Source organism: Nipponia nippon, unplaced genomic scaffold (assembly GCF_047370975.1).
Source record: "Nipponia nippon isolate SJK-2023a ecotype South Korea unplaced genomic scaffold, ASM4737097v1 scaffold_8, whole genome shotgun sequence".
Lineage (NCBI taxonomy): Eukaryota > Metazoa > Chordata > Aves > Pelecaniformes > Threskiornithidae > Nipponia > Nipponia nippon.
In genome coordinates, this window is record NW_028262402.1 from 4992310 (window position 1) to 5014356 (window position 22047).

At 39.5% G+C, this 22047-nt stretch overlaps 1 protein-coding gene across 4 annotated transcripts in view; it reads right to left on the reverse strand.

Annotated features, from left to right (window-relative positions):
- The window catches only part of LINGO2 (leucine rich repeat and Ig domain containing 2), a 554730-nt gene that overhangs the window by 216427 nt on the left and 316256 nt on the right, over positions 1-22047 (reverse strand). The window contains exon 1 of one of the 4 annotated variants that reach the window (XM_087741649.1): positions 3299-4497. The exons of the other annotated variants lie outside the window; for them this stretch is intronic. The gene's annotated coding sequence lies outside the window, so the exon portion shown is untranslated. Of the gene's footprint in view, positions 1-3298; positions 4498-22047 lie in introns of those variants that run through there. 4 annotated transcript variants of the gene reach the window in all.

Below are 22047 nucleotides of genomic sequence, written 5' to 3' on the forward strand. Positions count from 1 at the left end.
TAAATTACAAATTAAAGATGTGAAGAGATGACAAGCAGAAAATAAAGATGTGCATACATGTTTGAATCTCATCTGGTGTGTATTACTATGGCTCCATTCATCTCCTTGAAGCAATGCTGATGTAATTAAAACAGCTGATGACAGTGAAGAACACTACTAAACTCTTCTATAAGGTTATGATGCACAGTGTTGCAGTTTTTTCATTTTCCACATGAAAACACACGTATAATCAGTATACTAACTGAATGCTAACTGTTCCACAGTTGGAATTCAGAGAGGAGCCCACATGAAAATAAAAGATACCTGAACTGAACGTTCCAGTTAAAGTTGCCTTTTGTACAAGACTCATCTAACAAGTCTGTACTGTATTACAAAAAAAAAAAAAAAAAAAAAAGAAAAGAAAAAAAGCCAAAAAAAAGCAACCTCATTCAACACGGCAGTCTTAAAGCCCATAGTCATTCAAGTTAGTAATATGAGAAAATCTGACGCCGTCTCCCCACCTGTCTCTCATTGTATTTTGTATTAGAAGACAAGTGGACTGTCTCCACTAGATAGATTTAAGCGGTCCATCATTTAAATTACCAGTGAAATAAATTAGTGTTACCATTAAGTCTCATCAAGCAGACTTAAAAGGTGAGACCAATTCTTTTATTCTTTTATTCTACCTCATCTACCCTGACTTCAATGGGAACTTATCCTCTGAACCCTGTTGAAGTGATGCACTTATCACTATTTTTTAAATGCATTTTTGAATTATTGAAAGGTGAAGTTCCCTAACTGGTTTCTGCTTCTACTGTAAGTCTGATGAAACTCAGACATCTACACTCATCATAGTTAAAACCAATCCACCTTCATCTTCATGTTTTATCTTAACTTCCACAATTCAGTGGCCAGGTTGGACATATTTACTTCACTTTATTGTCTTCTAAAGGACTAAAACCCCTTTGGTCCCTGGATTGTTTACAAGGCTGTGCACTGAATTTGTCTGACTACCTCTTGGTGTATTACCAAGAACTGGGGATGTCTGAAACACCAGAAATGGAAGCAGACATTCAAGAAGCAGTTATAACTTTTTCAGACTGACTGATAATAGTCAGAAGGCAATAAGCAAGGGAAGCTGGGGTGAAAGTGACTTAATAGAAGCACAGTCACAACAGAGCCAGACAGACAATTATCACCTGCCTGTTCCATAACAAGATCTTTTTGCATTGTCCTCTTTGTTACCATTTCAGCTGATACTTCTTGTCTTGTTTGGTGTTTGCTCCCTGTTGTAGGTCTGTGCCAGTCTTACCATTTCATCTAAATCCAGCCATCTGCATGTGGGAAAACACTGACCTCTTCACTTATTTTCCCTCTAGATTAACTAGAATCCATTTTTACCATCTGGATTTCATTTTTGCTCTTTTTGCTCTCTTTGCAAGTGTCTTTTTGTCTAATTTCTTTGTTCTCAATGGTATTTGAAATTTCATCTCAGACAGGTAACATTATATAAATGCAATTGAATTAAATTAAACTTTTGCTTGATGGTTCCTAAGGCCATTCATCCATTTCCAACAATAATTAAATTGAACCATTTATACAAAAATTATGCACGAAAGAGAAAAGCTGAAATGGAAGGTAGTACACCAGAATAAATAATCTACTTATTATATGTGCACATAAACCACAACCACCAACTCCAATATAAAATGTGCAACTGCAGAAAGCCCAAACCTTGACAAAACTATCTTCTATAACAAGGCAACATCCTTCTTCATGCAGTGCATGCAAACTCGAAGTCTTTGTTCATGTATCTTTGGAATAAAAAACTAAAATGTTTGCACTACTCCTCCAAAAAGAAAAGCTGCCCAGTTCTGTAAAACACTGGATTTATACTTTTCAGAAAGAACTGAATCCCTTCTGTCCGTAAAATTATAGGGATCGTGTGTCATTTTTAGGCCCCACACTCAAGAAATCAACAACAAAGCTCATCAAGTTTAAAGGTGCTAACACCAGCCAACCAGCAAGCAAGCCCCAAAGGGAAAAATTACATTTTATTATTCAGGCTTTCAGAGAGTAGAAGGGCAGAGGGTATACTGAAATATATTCTTTCAGAAATTCATTTGACTGCAAGAATCTGTCTATGGCCTAATTTGCATGTCATTCATTTATAGTTGACTTTGAAAACAAAATAATTATATTGTATTATAAATCTGTTCAGTGGCCCACTGACACATTCAAGAGGACTTGCAAATTCCAAGCATGCTGTTGTAGCAGAAAGAGCTGAACAGTTCTACAGATTCACCATAAATTCCATCTTTTATGAACCAATACAGGAATATGCCAATGCTCAGACTAAAGCATGCTTCAAAATACCAAACATCATGGCAGTTTGGAAAGATGGGGAGATCACAGATGTGCTACTACATAGTTAGTACTAGAAATAACTCATCTTAAATTTATGAAATACCCATGAAAGACTGTTTTTATGAATCATAACTGGAAATTTTATTCATATTTAAGAACATTAAGCAGCAAAAAAAAAAAACCAAAGAATTAATCCCAAGATTTAAAACCACATTTTTGTGGTAGTTTTCTTCAATAAGAATGAACATTATTATTTGCAGTAATTTAAATAACAGTCAAAATTACTATGTTCCCATTTGTTATGAAAACTGATATTTTCACCACTATGCATGTTTTAATGAAACCTTTGAAAACAAGTTCCTATAATGGAATAGTAATAAATGGACTAGATGCAAAAGGCTGAATCCCATATAGATGTTCATTGACAAAAATGATACCTCAAGGTATTCATATCTGGAGACAAATACAGGGACTCCTTAAAAAATACTCAGGTTCAGAAATATAGATGATCCCTCTGACTTCAGTGATTATCCGGGCAAATGGAGTTTAATGGCTTGGGATTAGGGTACTTGATAGCTATCTGAATTTAATACTAATATTGTTCTCAAACTTTTTTTTGGAGATGCACAAGCACAAGCTCTTCTTTCTTGAAGGCAGAACTTAACCCAAGCAAGGTAAGCCTCAAGGGTTGGTTTTTTGGTTTGTTTTTTTTTTTTTTTTCTGAAGAGAATTTCTGTCACTGTCGTGGTTTAACCCCAGCCAGCAACTATGAACCACACAGCCGTTCACTCACTCCCCCCCAGTGGGGTGGGGGAGAGAATTGGAAGGGTGAAAGTCAGACAACTCCTGGGTTGAGATAAGAACAGTTTAATAATTGAAGTAAAATAAAATAGAATGATAGTAGTAGTGGTAGTAATAATAATAATAATAATATAATACAATAATAATGTACCAAGCAAGTGATATACGACACAATTGCTCACCACCCCCTGACTGATGCCCAGCCTGTTCCCGAGCAGCAATCCCTTCCCCCCTGGCCAACTCGCCCCAGTTATATACTGAGCATGACGTCATATGGTGTGGAATAGCCCTGTGGCCAATGTGGGTCAGGCCCCCTGGCTGTGCCCCCTCCCAGCTTCTTGTACGCCATGCAGAGCATGGGAAGCTGAAAAGTCCTTGACTGGTGTAACCACTACTTAGCAACAACTAAAACATCAGTGTGTTATCAACATTATTCTCATACTAAATCCAAAACACAGCACTATACCAGCTACTAAGAAGAAAATTAACTCTGTCCCAGCTGAAACCAGGACAGTATCCACCCCTTATTCCATACCATATACGTCATGCCCAGGTCTTTCAAATACATTCCAATTAATCATTACCACTTTTCCAGTCTTTTGATATATTTTATATATATATATACACACACACACATATAGATATAATTTCCCTAGTCTATAGGCTATCCCTCTAAAATGTTTGTTGAGTTCATTTAGTTCATGACTTTAGGCTCCATCTGTCATAACAGTCTTTCAGGGCAGGAGAGATGGTGTGTGGTGTTGGATTGTTGTATGCTGAAGTCAGTTCTGGTTCCATCACCACTGCACTTTGTTCAGTTTCCTCAAAGTTTTTCTTGATTAATTTGGGTGATTCTTACTGTATACCCTTGATATGGCACATAGTGATCATTGAAGTGATGACATCTAGTATTATATAGCAACTAACATTATACAATTCAGTTCATTGGCTATTTTCACCCAAAATCAAATCTCCTTGAGGTACACATCGGACTTCCCCATCCTCCCGCATCACCCACCAAGTGCATCCAGGGCCTTGAGCAAAAGCAATCCCACGAATGGGTTTACCTCTGCCTGAAGCAGGAGTAACCCAGACTGTCTTCCCCGTCATATTTTTTAGGTGCACTACAGGGACTTTATCCCCCTCTGCAGTACGTAGAAGTCTTGACTGGGCAGGGCCAGCTCGATTGGCAGATCCCCTAGTGTTGACTAACCAAGTGGCCTTTGCTAAATGTGTATCCCAGTGTTTGAATGTCCCACCACCCATTGCTTTTAGTGTAGTCTTTAACAGTCCATTGTATCGTTCGATTTTCCCGGAGGCTGGTGCATGATAGGGGATGTGATACACCCACTCAATGCCATGCTCTTTGGTCCAGGTGTCTATGAGGCTGTTTCGGAAATGAGTTCCGTTATCTGACTCAATTCTTTCTGGGGTGCCATGTCGCCACAGGACTTGCTTTTCAAGACCCAGGATAGTGTTGCGGGCGGTGGCATGGGTCACAGGATATGTTTTCAGCCATCCGGTGGTTGCTTCCACCATTGTAAGCACATGGCGCTTGCCTTGGCGGGTTTGTGGAAGTGTGATATAATCAATCTGCCAGGCCTCCCCGTATTTATATTTCAGCCATCGTCCTCCATACCACAGAGGCTTGAAGCGCTTGGCTTGCTTGATTGCAGCACATGTTTCGCATTCATGGATAACCTGTGCAATAGTATCCATGGTCAGATCCACCCCTCGATCACGAGCCCATCTATATGTTGCATCTCTTCCTTGATGGCCTGAGGTGTCATGGGCCCACCGAGCTAGAAATAATTCACCCTTATGTTGCCAGTCCAGGTCCACTTGAGCCACTTCAATCTTAGCAGCCTGATCCACCTGCTGATTGTTTTGATGTTCTTCAGTGGCCCGACTCTTGGGTACGTGAGCATCTACATGACGTACTTTTACAACCAGGTTCTCTATCCGGGCAGCAATATCTTGCCACAATGTGGCAGCCCAGATGGGTTTGCCTCTGCGCTGCCAGTTGCTCTGCTTCCATTGCTGTAACCAGCCCCACAGGGCATTTGCCACCATCCATGAGTCGGTAAAGAGATAGAGCATTGGCCACTTTTCTCGTTCGGCCATATCTAAAGCCAGCTGGATGGCTTTCACCTCTGCAAACTGACTCGATTCACCTTCTCCTTCAGCAGTTTCTGCAACTTGTCGTACAGGACTCCATACAGCAGCTTTCCACCTCCGATGTTTCCCCACAAGGCGACAGGACCCATCAGTGAACAAGGCATATTGCTTCTCATTTTCTGATAGTTTATTATATGGTGGGGCCTCCTCAGCACGCGTGACCTCCTCCTCTGGTGATATTCCAAAATCTTTGCTTTCTGGCCAGTCCATGATCACTTCCAAGATTCCTGGGCGACTGGGGTTTCCTATTCGAGCCCGTTGTGTGATCAGTGCGACCCACTTACTCCATGTAGCATCAGTTGCATGATGTGTACAGGGGACCCTCCCTTTGAACATCCAGCCCAACACTGGCAGTCGGGGTGCCAAGAGGAGCTGTGCTTCAGTACCAACCACTTCCGAAGCGGCTCGAACCCCTTCATATGCTGCTAATATCTCTTTTTCAGTTGGAGTATAGCTAGCCTCAGATCCTCTGTATCCCCGACTCCAAAACCCTAGGGGTCGACCTCGAATCTCCCCTGGTGCTTTCTGCCAGAGGCTCCAGGTAGGGCCATTCTCCCCGGCTGCAGTGTAGAGCACATTTTTTACATCTTGTCCTGCCCGGACTGGCCCAAGGGCTACTGCATGGACTATCTCCTGTTTAATTTGTTCAAAGGCCTGTCGTTGCTCAGGGCCCCATTTAAAATCATTCTTCTTCCGGGTCACTTGATAGAGAGGGCTTACGATCAGACTGTAATTTGGAATATGCATTCTCCAAAAACCCACAACGCCCAAGAAAGCCTGTGTTTCCTTTTTGCTGGTTGGTGGAGACATGGCTGTTATTTTGTTGATCACATCCATTGGGATCTGACGACGTCCATCTTGCCATTTTACTCCTAAAAACTGGATCTCCTGTGCAGGTCCCTTGACCTTACTTTGTTTTATGGCAAAGCCAGCCTCCAGAAGGATTTGGACTATTTGCTTCCCTTTCTCAAAAACTTCTTCTGCTTTGTTGCCCCACACGATGATGTCATCAATGTATTGCAGGTGTTCCGGAGCCCCACCCTGTTCCAATGTAGTCTGGATCAGTCCATGGCAAATGGTGGGGCTGTGTTTCCACCCCTGGGGCAGTCGATTCCAGGTGTACTGGACCCCCCTCCAAGTGAAAGCAAATTGTGGCCTGCACTCTGCCGCCAAAGGAATTGAGAAAAATGCATTAGCGATGTCAATTGTGGCATACCATTTGGCTGCCTTTGACTCCAGTTCATATTGAAGTTCTAGCATGTCTGGCACAGCAGAGCTCAGTGGCGGCGTGACTTCATTCAGGCCCCGATAGTCTACTGTTAGTCTCCACTCTCCATTAGACTTTCGCACTGGCCATATGGGACTGTTAAAGGGTGAGCGAGTCTTGCTGATCACTCCTTGGCTCTCCAGTTGACGAATCAGCTTATGGATGGGAATCAGGGAGTCTCTGTTGGTGCGATATTGCCGCCGGTGCACTGTTGTGGTAGCGATTGGCACCTGTTGTTCTTTGACCCTCAGCAACCCCACAACAGAGGGGTCCTTCGAGAGACCAGGCAGGGTAGACAGCTGTTTAATTTCTTCCGTCTCCAAGGCAGCTATACCAAAAGCCCACCGGTACCCTTTTGGGTCCTTGAAATACCCTCTCCTGAGGTAATCTATGCCAAGGATGCATGGAGCCTCTGGGCCAGTCACAATGGGATGCTTCTGCCACTCCTTCCCGGTTAAGCTTACTTCAGCCTCCAATACAGTCAGCTGTTGGGATCCCCCTGTCACTCCAGAAATACAGATGGGTTCTGCCCCTTCATAGCTTGATGGCATTAGGGTACACTGTGCACCGGTGTCTACTAAAGCCTTATACTCCTGTGGGTCTGATGTGCCAGGCCATCGAATCCACACAGTCCAGTACACCCGGTTGTCCCTTTCCTCCACCTGGCTGGAGGCAGGGCCCCTCTAGTCCCGGTCATAGCATTCGTTACTCACTTCTTGTAAATGCGAATCAAAAACCCCTTTATTGAGATCGGAAGCAAAATCAGCCCTTTTATCCTGTCTAGGGAACTGCTCACTGGAAACTGGAGCAGCAATTTTCCTGGAAGAACCACCTTTTGTAATTGTTTTTCCTTGCAACTCACGTACTCGTGCCTCTAGGGTCGAGGTAGATTTTCCATCCCACTTCCTCATGTCCTCTCCATGGTCACGCAGATAAAACCACAGGGTGGCCCGTGGTGTGTATTCACTATATCTTCTCTCTTGAAGAGAGGGATGCTTACTCCTGATGGCTGAGATACTGGTCCGTACAGGTGAGGAGTAGGACATGTCCTCTTTGAATCGCTGGAACTCCCGGGATAATTTCTCAGCTAGCACATCAGGCAGTTTCTCCACAGCCGCGACGCAGGCCCGTAGGGAGGCAGAGAGACTTTCTTCGTATTGTCGAAGTTGGCCAGCCAATTCATCCACCGTTGGTCCCTCTTCATCTTTCCAGGTCATTGTTGCCAAAGAGTTTGCATATGATGACGGTGCGCTCCGCACGAACTTCCGCCACATGGGTCGTGTGCACTGGACTTCATCTGGATCTTTGGATAACTGCTCATTGTTCAAGTCATTATGCATCACCTCCAGCACGGCTAATTCCCTCAGGTACTGGATACCTCTCTCCATGGTGGTCCACTTGCCTGGCTGACATAAAAAATCTTCCTTGAAAGGATACCTTTCCTTCACAGCTGCCAGAAGTCGCCTCCAGAGGCTGAGGACTTTTGCCCCTTTTCCAATCGCTTTGTCAATGCCCCCTTCCCTAGAAATGGATCCCAGCTGCTTGGCTTCCTTACTCTCTAATTCCAGGCTACTAGCCCCATTATCCCAGCATCGGAGCAGCCAAGTGATGATGTGCTCACCTGGATGACGACTAAAATCTTTTCGCATATCTCGCAGCTCACTCAGGGACAGAGATCGGGTTGTTACCATCTCATTTGTGGGTTCTGCCTCTTCCTCCTCCTGTTCTTGTGATGGCCCTGGTTCATCATCAGCCCTTACTAAACGAGTTGATTTTCTTGTGTATTTTTTCTTCTGTATAGGGGCAACTGATACTGGCACGGGTTGGTTCTCTGGTGTAGCCACAGCACCTGTTACAGGGGCTGGCGTATCCGTAGTATCTGTTGCCGGGGCTGGCATAGCTGCAACGCCAGTCGTTTTGTTGTCAGATCCAGAGACCTTCTCTTCCCCTTGAGGGTTCTGAATAGTGTTTAATACGGCTCGGTAGGCATGGGCCAGGCCCCAGCACATTGCAGTGATTTGTGTCTCCCTAGAATTGTCAGGATGACAGCATACTTTTTCCAAATGTTCTACTAATTTTTCAGGATTCTGCACTTGTTCAGGGGTGAAACTCCAAAACACTGGAGGGGCCCACCGTCCTAGGCATTTGCCCATACTCTCCCACACACCCTGCCACTCATAATTATCCAGCCTTGGGGCAGATCTCTGGATGATATTCTTAAAATGCATATTAACTCTAGACAAAACCGAAACAATATACCCAAGAAATACCAATAGATGTATCTTAACTACCCAAGGATGTTCAAGATACAAAAAAGTTGTTGTAATGAAGGAGGAAACATTATAGAAGGCGGCAGTGAAGGTGCTATTCTGTATTTCCTCCATAAAAAGCCTCTCAGAGGAAGAGGTATAATTGCTAATTGTCTCCATGAGGTGGTACCCGAAGTACAGTAATGGCTTCAGTACAGAACCCAAATACCAGATAGCGCTCAAGGTCAGTGTTTTAATAACAAATCTCCCAGGCAAAACATCACTAATCACGGCAGAGCACAGAAAACTGCAACACCCAACACCAATCTTTAACATGTACTGCAAAAGCAAGAGCATGGTGCAGATCAGGTAGACTAATACCGAGAGCAGATGAATCAATATTATGACCAGCAACTGTTAACAGATACAAATTCCTTAATACACTCTGATTAATCTGTTATTATCTCAAACCCTCGAGCCCCACGTTGGGCGCCAAAAAGGACTGTCGTGGTTTAACCCCAGCCAGCAACTATGAACCACACAGCCGTTCACTCACTCCCCCCCAGTGGGGTGGGGGAGAGAATTGGAAGGGTGAAAGTCAGACAACTCCTGGGTTGAGATAAGAACAGTTTAATAATTGAAGTAAAATAAAATAGAATGATAGTAGTAGTGGTAGTAATAATAATAATAATAATATAATACAATAATAATGTACCAAGCAAGTGATATACGACACAATTGCTCACCACCCCCTGACTGATGCCCAGCCTGTTCCCGAGCAGCAATCCCTTCCCCCCTGGCCAACTCGCCCCAGTTATATACTGAGCATGACGTCATATGGTGTGGAATAGCCCTGTGGCCAATGTGGGTCAGGCCCCCTGGCTGTGCCCCCTCCCAGCTTCTTGTACGCCATGCAGAGCATGGGAAGCTGAAAAGTCCTTGACTGGTGTAACCACTACTTAGCAACAACTAAAACATCAGTGTGTTATCAACATTATTCTCATACTAAATCCAAAACACAGCACTATACCAGCTACTAAGAAGAAAATTAACTCTGTCCCAGCTGAAACCAGGACAGTCACCTTAGAGGCAGAAAAATTGACTATAAGGAAAAACTGCCAAGGTACTACAAGCAGAGCCCGCTGAAAGAGGAGTTATGGAGGAATATGTGACCAGACTGTGAGGGGCTGCTCTGCAATCCACCTTTCCTCTGTGCTGGGCCCAGGTAAACACACCTAATTCAAGCCTGGAAACAAAGAAAGAGCCCTCCAAAGTCAGTGGGGACTTTTAAAACTGACTTCACCAGCTTTTCAATGAGACCATGAGGTAAAAAAGCCTTAGCACTAATTCTCCTCAAAATAAAGCCCATTCACCCACATTCTCAGTACTGGTGTTATCTAAACATTGAAGAATCAAGTTAAAGAATCCTTCCCTGGTGAAGAATATGTAGTTCCAGAATATTCTCTGAAAACTAAGAGAAAAATATATTTACAACTAATTCAAATTAATTTGGTGCCAATTTTGATGACTGTACTGGTTTCTTATGCTAAATTATGTCAAAGAAAAAGGTAATTAAAAATTTTTATTCTTAGTAATATATTCAGAATTTTTTGAGGCACCCCATACTTTCCACATGCCATAATTGTACCTTAATCCCAGAGGTTTTGCATTTAGAAAAGGAAACTTATCAATTTAGAAACCTTTGTATTGCAACTTATGCTGTCATTGCTCAAGAGTGGCACCTATAATCTTTTCCAGCTCAGGTTAACCATGATTGATTACATGACAGCTCAAATCCATACACAAGAAATGAACTCACACAGAGTAATGTGATTACAGCTTTAGAACTAATGAAGAAGAGTTTAAGTGCTTTCAGAACTTGAGTCCATCTTTATTTTCACTACATTTATAGTCACATAAATCATGGGTCTATAATAGAAAAATGCTGTTATGAGATACATTTTAAACATATTAATTGCACTTTTAAGACATGGGGATTCTGGTGTTTGAATTTAATTCAGATTATTTTCAGTTCCACAACTGAATACCACAGATAACCGAAGCTAACTTTAGCTTAACTATGTCTACCATTTACAAGGTGAATGCCTTTTAGATCAATCACACTTTCATAGATGAAAACACCTGCAGTTCTAAGCTGTATTTTCTTCTCTGTTAAAAATACAGAAAGTAATAGTGCAGGAAAAAACCACAATTCGAACTTGAAAGAGCTAATTAGGTCAGGGTCAGAAAAGCCGCTTATAGGATCACAGCTTAACTACACATCCTCCACATTCAACATTACTTTTTTTTTTTTTTTTTTTTTACTTTAAACCGATACCTCTAAAGAACAAAATACATCTCAAACTAAGAGCTGATGGACAAGCTGAGACAGGCATACAAAAAAGACTTCTAATAAGAAAAAGCAGTAACAAAACAAAAAAAACTTACAAAGAGACTTTTTACTTCTGACCTAACTCAAGTAGTCATTTGCTACAGAAATGTCACTAGGGTTGCATACAATAACAGTATTAATCAAACATCAAGAAAACACTACAAGAAAAAAACAAAAGAAACTTTAAGAAACAACTTCACAAACAAATATGGCCCTGATTCTAAAAGAACTGCAGATAGAAAGTTGCAACAAGAGAATAGGTAGGACATTGTCAGAAGGCTTTGCTTCCACACATAGCATTTTAAGCCCTGCTGCCTGGCTGTCTCTACCAATTACTGAAGTTGCTCTGCAGTCTCTTATAATAAAGATGGAATGCAGTGGGTATAGCCTTGATAAGGCAAGTGGATTCATCTGGAACACACTTTTCACAGGGGAGAAGAAAAGAAAGTATAAATGAGAAGAGAGCTTAAGGCCCTGAGGTTTATTAATAACATTAGTAGCAGCAAGGGAAAGCCAAGCATTTAAGTTTCGAGGCAAGATATTTTAACTTAGAGGTCTGATTTTAGATGCTGGGATCCTCCTAAGTGAGAATTTAATTGCTATTTGTGGACCCTTCATAAAGCCTGAAAAAGAAGCTGGCCAGACTGCCAAAGGAGAGCTATACCTGTGATTAATAATGGATGTCATACTCTGTAGTCTATCACTTCAAATAACACATGGAGATTACAAAATGTTTCTGCATTTTATTATGAGAATTTGACAAAATTCTGCGAAGCACTCTGAGAATGTGAAATCAGCACTTAACAGTCAGTAAAGGGTTTTGTCAAACTATTTTTGCCAAACTTTGTAACAAATTTCCATGGATGTGGGAGACATTCTGCCTGGGCTTCACTATCAGTTTTGTGTCATTTGAGATGTGAGACTTAAAGGTCACAATACTTTCTGCAGTTTCAGAAGAGGACATAAACCCAATAGTTTATAGATGTTACCCATATAGAAAGAAAAGACAAGAGTGTGTAACTGTCGTTTTCTCATCTAAGCTGATGTTATAAATAATGCTAATCAGAAAGTGACTGCTGAAATGATTTTCTGGTCAAAAAAATCCTTTAAAAATATTTTTGTAAAAAATACCCTGTTTTTCATTGGGGATGGTGAGGACAAAAACTGTCATCTCTTCTACCCGACTTAAACTTCCCTGTGTCAGTGTGTAATCTTCTGCCAATCTCTAATTATAACAATTTTTAATCAGTTCTAGAACACTGATTAAACCAAACATCATAATATTTCATCCCAGATGCTCAACAAAGCCTCCATACTTCCTGAAGGAACAACAGAGTCATGTTATTCCCAAATAAATGTTTCTTAAACATTCATAGTGTCAAAAAGCTGCTGGTTGTTTTTTTTTTTTCTTTCTTTCTTTTTTTCTGGTGTACTCTTATTAGTGATAAGACAATTTTCATCTTCTGTAGCTTATACCAAAAAACCTACTGAGCATGGGTACCCCAATATTTCCAGCATGCCAAAACAAAATTTATGCGTGTCCCCAAGCTGTCCCATCACATGAATTTGCACAATTTCATTGCTTGACTCAGCAAATGAAGCAACTCTCTCTGGAGCTCTTAACGCTTTATAATAAAACAACCTGACTTCAGTTTAAGGAAGTAGCATGCTGAGGTGTACAAGAGCTGAGCTTAATATTTGCCAAACTTAGATGTCTCCCTAAAACAAAGAAACAAACAGGCAAAAAACCTGTTTTTCCTTGGTCACCCTTTTAAACCTGTCAGACAATTTGCCATGTTTTCTTAAGAAATTAATGGAAGCTAAACAGAAGAGGGGTTAACACAACATCAGTCTTGTGAAATTGAGTCCCTTGCCCCTTAACTTCCTGAATATCAATAAACAGATCATTCAAAAGATGTAAGCCACTTTTCCTCCAGTGTAGCAAACGAAAAACTTCCTTAAATCTGCAGCCAAAGAGAACTTTGTCAAAAGACTCACTGACTACTTATTTCCAAACTTTTCTCTTTCTAGAATATGGAGTATTACAGAAGGGTTGAGTTACCTGCACATCACACAGTCCAAGTGTTAATCGTTATTACCATTATGACTCAGGTGGCAGTCTTGGGTTCCACAGGAATTATAATTCAGCACAAAACCAAAAAATAAAATGCAGAAAATAATAATAGTGAGATTACACAGAATTACTTCAAATTTCAGTGTTCTCTAAACATACAAGCAGTGCAATAAGAAGAAAAAAAAAAAGACAAAAAACTCTGTGAAGCTACTGAACTTTTGCAGTTAAATGTTAATGTTTTGGCATGCCAGGATTTAATTTTGATAGTGCAGTGAATATTTAATATGCACTAATCCTTCAGTGTTTTACAGCCATACAAATACATTATTTTAAATAGAACTAAAACACATTAGGTAGAGTGCAAAGATAAGATACAAAGCTACATTTGTATCTCTTCAGAGCTTGAGAGTATTTCAATTGAAATTTTAGATCCAACTGTATTGCCTTACTATGAAATGGCAATGCAAACCATCATGATATACAAGACAGAAAAACTGTGAAAAATATTTGAACTGTGTAATTCAAAGAAGGAAAAAAAAAATGCTAAAAAGAACAACCCTCCCTGGGGTTGCTCCTTTCTTTTTTTTTTTTTTTTTCCTTTTCTTTTTTCTCTACAGTGTTTTAATGAATTCTAATGAAATTACATGCTGGTGAAAAACTCTCGAAGGATTTCACCCATTTACTTCAGATACAATTCTAACTTTAGATTTGAAATTCATAATAATGCATAATAAGGAGCAAACCTCCTTTGTTTTGCTTGATGCTTTTCCCACAATCAATGGGCAGAGAAGAAATGGACCCTGATCAGCTTCCTAAAGACACATCAGCACCCTGCAGAGCAGCTGGTCCTTCACAAAAGCAAATATGCATGCATTTATGAATGTAGGTATGTTTGTATATGCTTTAGACATCTGTAGGTTCATATGGAGTGGTATATTATTTCCAATGAATATTCTGATTTTATTAATTCTATGTTTCCTCTCTGTGAAGTTTAGTGCTGGAAAATTCTGCTGTATCTTGGTAGGCTGCAGATAAATTTTTAATCTGACAACAGCTGCATAGCCTTAAAAGGACAAATTTACATACTGAAACAAACTAGAAGAGATAGAAGGAATATATTCAGTGGCTTTCACATTACTGGAAATGTCTGTTGTATATCTTACTATCCGTATTTATTGCCTCTTGTGACACATTAGCCATAATTATTACACATTATCTGCCTAGTCCTGCATTAACTAAATGAATTCTTTTGCTTTTAGGTATAGCAGAATTGTAATTTTGATTATGATATGGTGCATTAGAAAGAAAAGAGTGGCTGGCAAGCGAGTGCACTAGATTAAAAAAAAAAATTAATGTCAATAGAAGAAAAATGCAAGTTTACTTGGAATCTCCCTAAAAGAAGCAGCAGGAATAAGGCTCAATGTCTTAAGCCAAGACCCATGGAGAAAGAGAAGGAAGATTAAGGGATAAGAAAAAGTGAAAGCAGAGGTAAGAGAAGAGCTCAGAATTTGAAATTTTGATACAGTTAATTGAGAATTCTTAAAAATGGCTCAGGTAACTGTTACCTGACAGAAGCACAGAGATGGACAGCAGCATAAGGGACTTCAGGAATCTGACACTTGCTGAAAACAGTCATCACATCTACCTGCATCTTCTCAGACTGCCCTTTAGTGGAAAGTGCTTAATTAATTAAGCAGAAGTGTCCTGTGGTCTAAGTCCTATGCCCAAACAGGTGAGAGGTACTTGAGAGTGTATTCTCTTTTCCTTCTTGTATGATTGTCCTGGGCACACAGATAGATGGGCTCTCCCCCCTAATGGGATGGTTCTCTCTCCTCTTTCTTCACTTTTGTTTCCATTCAGGCAGTAGTCGTGTAAGTTCAATGATTTTCATTCTGGTTATTCATATGGATTACTGTCCTGGTTTCAGCTGGGATAGAGTTAGTTTTCTTCTTAGTAGCTGGTAGAGTGCTGTGTTTTGGATTTAGGATGAGAATAATGTTGATAACACACTGATGTTTTGGTTCTTGCTGAGCAGAGTTTACACTAGTCAAGGACTTTTCAGCTTCTCTTGCTCTGCCAGGTGCAGAAGAAGCTGGGAAGCACAATAGCTAGGACAGCTGATCCAGACTGGCCAAAGGGCTATTCCATACCATATGACGTCATGCTCAGTGTATAAGCTAGGGGAAGAAGAAGGAAGAGGGGGACATTGGGCGTGATGGCGTTTGTCTTCCCAAGTAACTGTTATGCGTGATGGAGCCCTGCTTTCCTGAGGATGGCTGAACACCTGCCTGCCGATGGGAAGTAGTGAATGAATTGCTTTGCTTTGCTTTGCTTGCACGCGCGGCTTTTGCTTTACCCATTAAACTGTCTTTATCTCAACCCGTAAGTTTTCTCACTTTTACTCTTCCGATTCTCTCCCCCATCCCACTGGGGGCGAGTGAGCGAGCCGCTGTGTGGTGCTTAGTTGCTGGCTGGGGTTAAACCACGACAATTGCCAACACATGTTTCTTGCTCTTGCTCTGAGGCTAGGTTTCCATTAGTCCTTGCAGTAGTATGCCACAGGGCCAATTCAATGTAAACAAAGCACTCTGGGCTTTTTTTGGAAGGGAGGGTCAAGGACCGGGACAGAAATATCTGTGCTATTAAAAGCATTTCCAGGGATGTTAGAATACTTTTTTATCATAACAGAAGAAATACCTGATATCCCTTGCAGTTTATAAAACAAAAAAAGAACTTCACAGAAATTCCTCATTAAACCAATACTGAAGTTAGCACTTAAGAGTGCTTCATCCAGGCCACCGCTCTTCTCTGTCCTGGAGCAGATATTGCCAAATTTCTCCATTTTCTTCTTTAAGTACATTTAGCTTAGGCAAACAAAACCTTATTGTGCCAGTGGTGTTGCTTTTTCATGCAGTATCATTGGAAAACATTGACTTGTGAAGGTAATACTTTGGCCAGTAATGCTGAGATGCATTGTTTACCATCAAGATGGAAAAATATTCCTTTTCTGTCTGCAAATATATTACAAGGTGAGAAGTGCTTCATGTTTCCTCCACAAAGAACAAATTGGCTCTAGCACCAGGTCATGAGGCAGCAAAATATAAAGTTACTTTAATTAAAATGTATTAATATATAGGACTATTGAATAATAACCTCAACCTACTGATAAATTAAGCACATTAAATTATGAAGTGCAAACTTAAATCTTCACTGTTGTCAGCAATTGCCTTCAATATTGCATCTTGCTATCCAGAGAGCTAATTTATGCATTAGTGCTGGGAATAAAACCTTTTTCTGTCAGGTAGAATCAAAAGGATCAACTCTGTGTACAGTTTTGGTATTACAGCTTCATTTTCCTTTGTACTATTTCTACATTTTATTTTATTTTCTTGTAGGAATGGTTGCTGGAGGCATAGATTTTGATTAATAACATAACTCAGCTACGCATTCTCTTTGAAAAGAATTAACTATCTAGGCAGGGTACAACAAAGCATATTTCAATGAGAATATTTTACAAGGCAAATTACAAAGAGGACCGTAATTACTGATTTTGAGCAGTGTTTTTCAAGATTTCCTCTAGGTAGAGAGAAATCTGTTGGGAAAGTTGTTGTAGCATGTATTTATGAACTACTCCTCTAAAAGAACAGTAAACCACCCTTAAATTCAGTTCATAGACCATGCAGCATATATCTGAGTCCTCAAATGTAAAAACACTTTGCGATATAAAGGTCTCTCAGGACTTTTCCTTTCTATACACAAAGGATTTCTACTAGCATGAGTGAGGCACTGTCTCAGAATTACATAAAACATATATGGGTTGGTCTTTTTTTAATTTTTATTTGCTATTAGTATTTAAAAGTCATTGAAGCATAAAGCAGTTATGGCTGTGTGTTCAGTACCAGTAACTGTAAAATAAAATATAATCAATAATAAACCAAAAGTTAGAGGAGAGGTACATTTATGCACTTGTTAAGTCTAGACATGAGACTGTGGTCCCTAGCTTACTGTTGCATAGGTCAAGACATGCTTCCTTTCCTGGTATTGAATAGCTAGTTGGCAAGGTGAATCTTAGCTCATGCTGTTCTTATAAAGCATACTCTTAGTAATAAAAATACTGGAATAGATAGCAACAAGTTTTGCAATTTCACACAATAGAAAGTTTTCTGCTTAGAAAATCAGTTTTATAAAAAGCAAAGAGCACAGTTAAACCTGAGACACTCTGTTCCCTTAACAGGACATTCTTCTCTTCATGCATCACATTGAAATGCTCATCAGAACTTAAAGGGTTATAACTTCTCCAAACCAGTTGAAGACTGGGTGCAATTCAACAATATGGTGAAGCATATGAATAATGTAAGAAGGTTTAAACCCAACCCTGAAAAGTATGGAGAAATTCTTAAAAGTAAAATGAGAGTTTCCCTGAATCAGACCTGTTTTCACAGAGCTTTAATTAAGGCTTTATTTGGAGGAAGAGATCAACAAGAAGGGCTCAGAGAATTTGCTAACCTCTTCTCCCTACAGATAGAACTGAAAGAATGTTAAAACTGACTAAAAACAGTGCATGAACTGAAAAGCTCAGTGGGGTTTTAACATAAAGATTGTGACCTCTATATTTTTGGACTGTTAATGCTTGAGGTTACTTCCTCCACTGTTCTGTAGTGTGATGAAAGCCCCAGGAGATTTAGCTCATTGTCCTATCACATGAACATCACAAAATCTCCCTCCAAAAAGAGGCACCAGTTGAACAAAGAGGCCAAGAATTGACATGGGTAATACTCAGTAATAAAACATCTGCATGATGTCCTAAAACTAAAAATCTTTTATGGTGGAAGAGAATCATATAGTTCTTATGACACCAGTGAAAGGAATGCTCACGTGTCTTTTTTGGTAAGTTACAGCTTTAGTACAAGTTAGAGAGTAGTCAATGTGGTCCTGGATGTATTTTTTAAGCAGAGGAGAACGGATAAATGCTGTTAAATGACTTAAGGATAATTTATCATTAGCTTGCTTCTAAGGTGTTCAGATTTAAGATGTTTATGATAGGACTAATGCACATTTTTACCAGTCTAGTCTTCCTTCTCTTTCCAGCTGTATTCTGTTTTACTTCCTCTTGCTACAACCCTTGCCCTACTTTCTGAGCTCCTGTGCTCTCCCTTTCATGACTCCTCCACCCACCCACACCTACTGTTTGCAAAGCATCTCAAAAACCTTTTAATCCCTCTACTAAATTAGCAGATCAGAGAGCAACCTGTCCCCCACTGATCTTATAACACTTTCTCTGCCAAAAAAAATGACTCAAAGACAGCTAGAGAAAACTAAGATGAAGAAAAAAACCTGGAAAAATGAAAAATCTGAGAAATCAGGGGACTTCTCAGCTCTACTTTTAAAGCATCTGAAAATACAAAACAAAGCCACAGAAATGTACATTAAAACAAAAGATCAGAGAACAAGTCAAGTTTGGTTTAGCTTCTCTGATCACATTGAAACTGATGACTTATACTAGCTGAAAAACTGAACACTCCTAGATATATCTTCTGCAAGTTAATATGCAGAAGTATAATATCATAACAGAAGTGTCTTGTAGCTGCTATATTGAAGTAACATACTGCTGTGAACAGGACACATCTTTATTCCAGAGTTAGATCAAACCCCACTTGGTTTACCAATCTGGGAATAAAAGGATATCTTGAACATGAAGGGCGGTATCTGATTCTAGCCCTGTGAAACTGCCCCCTGTGAAACTGATTTTGAAGAAATACATTCATATTGTTAGTACAGCAATAGTCAAGTAGACTTATCTGCTCTTTTCAGCTAAGGAAAGTAGACACGATAGCTCTGGTAACCTTTACTCTTGTTGAGTTATATTTACACTTCATCACAACTGATGTCAGGGTACAGTTCTAGATTACTCAAAAGAATCATGGTAACATTTGGTTCTGGGGAAACCCTTTACACTAACCAGAACCTTTTCCCAGTCAGAACAACACAAAGGAGCCAAAGTATAAATAAAAACCTGTCTTAGCACAGCACTTTCTAAGGCAGGTTCCGTCCCTGTGCAAAAGCTATTTATGAAACTGTGCCTGTACCTATGGGAAGACAGCTAACTTCACTACTTCCATTTTCTCAGCATAGCAGTGTGGAATAAACAGACAAGAATTCATGTTGATGATACTGCTTTCTGGAGTAATGTTGTATAACTTTTTGGTATGTCAAAAGACCATAGTTATATTTTAAGATGAAGTCTTCTAGTTTCTTCTTGTTTAATATTAGAGTACATTTGAAATGTTGGTCATGAAACTGATAGCAATTTTTACATTACAAAAATAAATAATATGCTACACTTAATTATAGTGTTTACTGATATAATTTCCCTAGATCACCTTTTCTTTCTCATTCCAATTAACATGCTTAAAAACACATTGACAGCAAAAAAGCTAATGACTATAAATCACTGTTACAGCTGCAAATGAATTCCTTATTACATGACAGGTGTTTTAGAAATGACAAAAGAAGATCAAGGTCAGAAAAAAAAGTTAACGCTTATTCATACAGGCATGAACTGAAAAGATAAGTGACAGAAATTAGATCATATTTTGAAGTAGCTAAAAATAAGGACTTAAATGGTCATTAGTAACACTTTCCACACATTCTATGACTTATTGCCAGCAGTGCTTTTAACATTAGTACTTTTTCAGTAATTAATCACTTTTGGGGTGTGGGATAGCTCTTTAATCAAATTACTCTGTGCTTCCTTTAAACAGCAATTGGCCAGATTTATCTCTGATGCAATTCCTTTGACTTCTGGCAAACTATACCACAGACAAACTATTGCTTTGGTTGTTGTACCTATGACACTAGGTAAAACAATAAACAAGTACAGCTGTAAACTAAAACAACTATACTGGTAACATTTAAAGTTACGCATCAGTTACTATAAACTGTCTTTGGAAAAGATGACAGTAAGAACTAGACTAAAACAGAAATAAGAGGGAGTCTTAAAAGTTTGCAGTTCAGCTTTCAGCTCAACTTTGACGTTCCCAAAGGATTATAGCTAGTGCGTAAACAGATTTTCAAATATCTAGATCCAAAATTTGTTTAAGATTTTCAGTAGCTTATCAACTGCTCCCAGTTTAACAGCTACAGTGTGTAAAATCTTACTACCTAAGAACGTGTGGTCTTCTCAAAGCTGAACTACTTTTCCTCACAGTTTAAGTCCCTTGGTAATCTCTCAAGACTAAATATCTTAGTTACCTCTTTGTCCTTTACCAAAACTAACTCATGTCTTTATTTTGTTATATATTCTTAATTTTGTTATATTTCTTCTACCTAGCCTTTTCTCTTTACCATTATTTTGGTTTTTACCATTATTTCAGTTTTAAATTAAAAATTTTTATAGCACAACCATCCATACTATGAACTGAATATTTCATTTTGTAGGTGTTTTGGTTTTGTCTGTTGGGAGTGTTGCATACTCATGAAGTTAACCACACCAATCTTTTTTTCTAAAAGACACTTCAAAAATATGCAGGGTATCTTCATATCCCATAGAGGAAATCTATGCTATTAGGGTTCCCAACTTGGGGAAATAAAATTTCACAGAAAAGTTTATTGACGTTCAAGTCCTTGCCATACCTTTTTCTCCAATATTTTTTGTTCCATGTTCACATGGTCAGATCTATCTGGATGTGAACACTTCAAATCTTTTTCTTTAAGGGGAGAAACCTAGATTCTAGATCGTTTAGCAGCCTACCCTGTCTTCCTCTCAAGGGGTTGCTCAAGCTCAAAGCTCAACACTTTCCTTACTACAAATATCAGTAATGAACACAACTTATTGTTGATTTAGACTGAAAAGCTCTCCTGTGCATGTGGCCAATAAACTATCACCTTGCACTATCAATGCTTTGAGTCTTACTATTAACAGTGCTACAGTTAAACTGTATTGTGCAGAGAACCAGATAAATAACATTTCACATTACATGCAATTTGTTGTGTTTAGTACACTGTAGTATACTGTATGTACCTTGGGCAAAATTCTGCCTCGGTGAATAGAATAAAACCAACAGAGCTATGAAGATGGTGACAGAACTTAAACACCCATCTGTGTCACATTATTACTCCTGCTGCATTCCTGAAGCAAGGTACAAAACCTTCAATGCAGACTCTCTTCCAGCGCGATGGGCAATAGGGATTAGAAATATTAATTGCACATTAGAAAAGAAAAAAAGGTGTCTACCTTTACCTAAACCTGTCTCAGCTTCTGTTCAAAACTTGCTGAAGGCTGCTAGCCTCACTGGCTGAGTTTCCAGAGGAGACTGCCTCTCCTCTGGAAGAGGATCTGCCTGCACTTCATTTATTTTTCCTTTTTTGTTCTTTTGAAAACACTCATATTAGCTGTGAAAATGTATAACATCATGGTCTGCTTCTTTATTGCCTGCTCTTCTCAAGGCAGCATTGAACAGAAACCAAGCAGGATAGCTTCTCCTCTTATCTCAGTGTTTGAAAATATCAGTACTGAAAAATATTTTTGCAGATTGGTTGGGATCACACACTAATTCCTGATATTCCCCTACTTGTTTCAGGTGCCCGTATATGAATTCCTTACTTAGCACTGATTTGTCACAATCACGTTAACAAACTTTAAACACTAGCCTGTCTTAAGTATAACACAATAACCTCATGAAGTAAAGGATTCCTTTCTTAACTACAAATTTGGAAAGAGTTCTGAAAGAAATAAGAAACA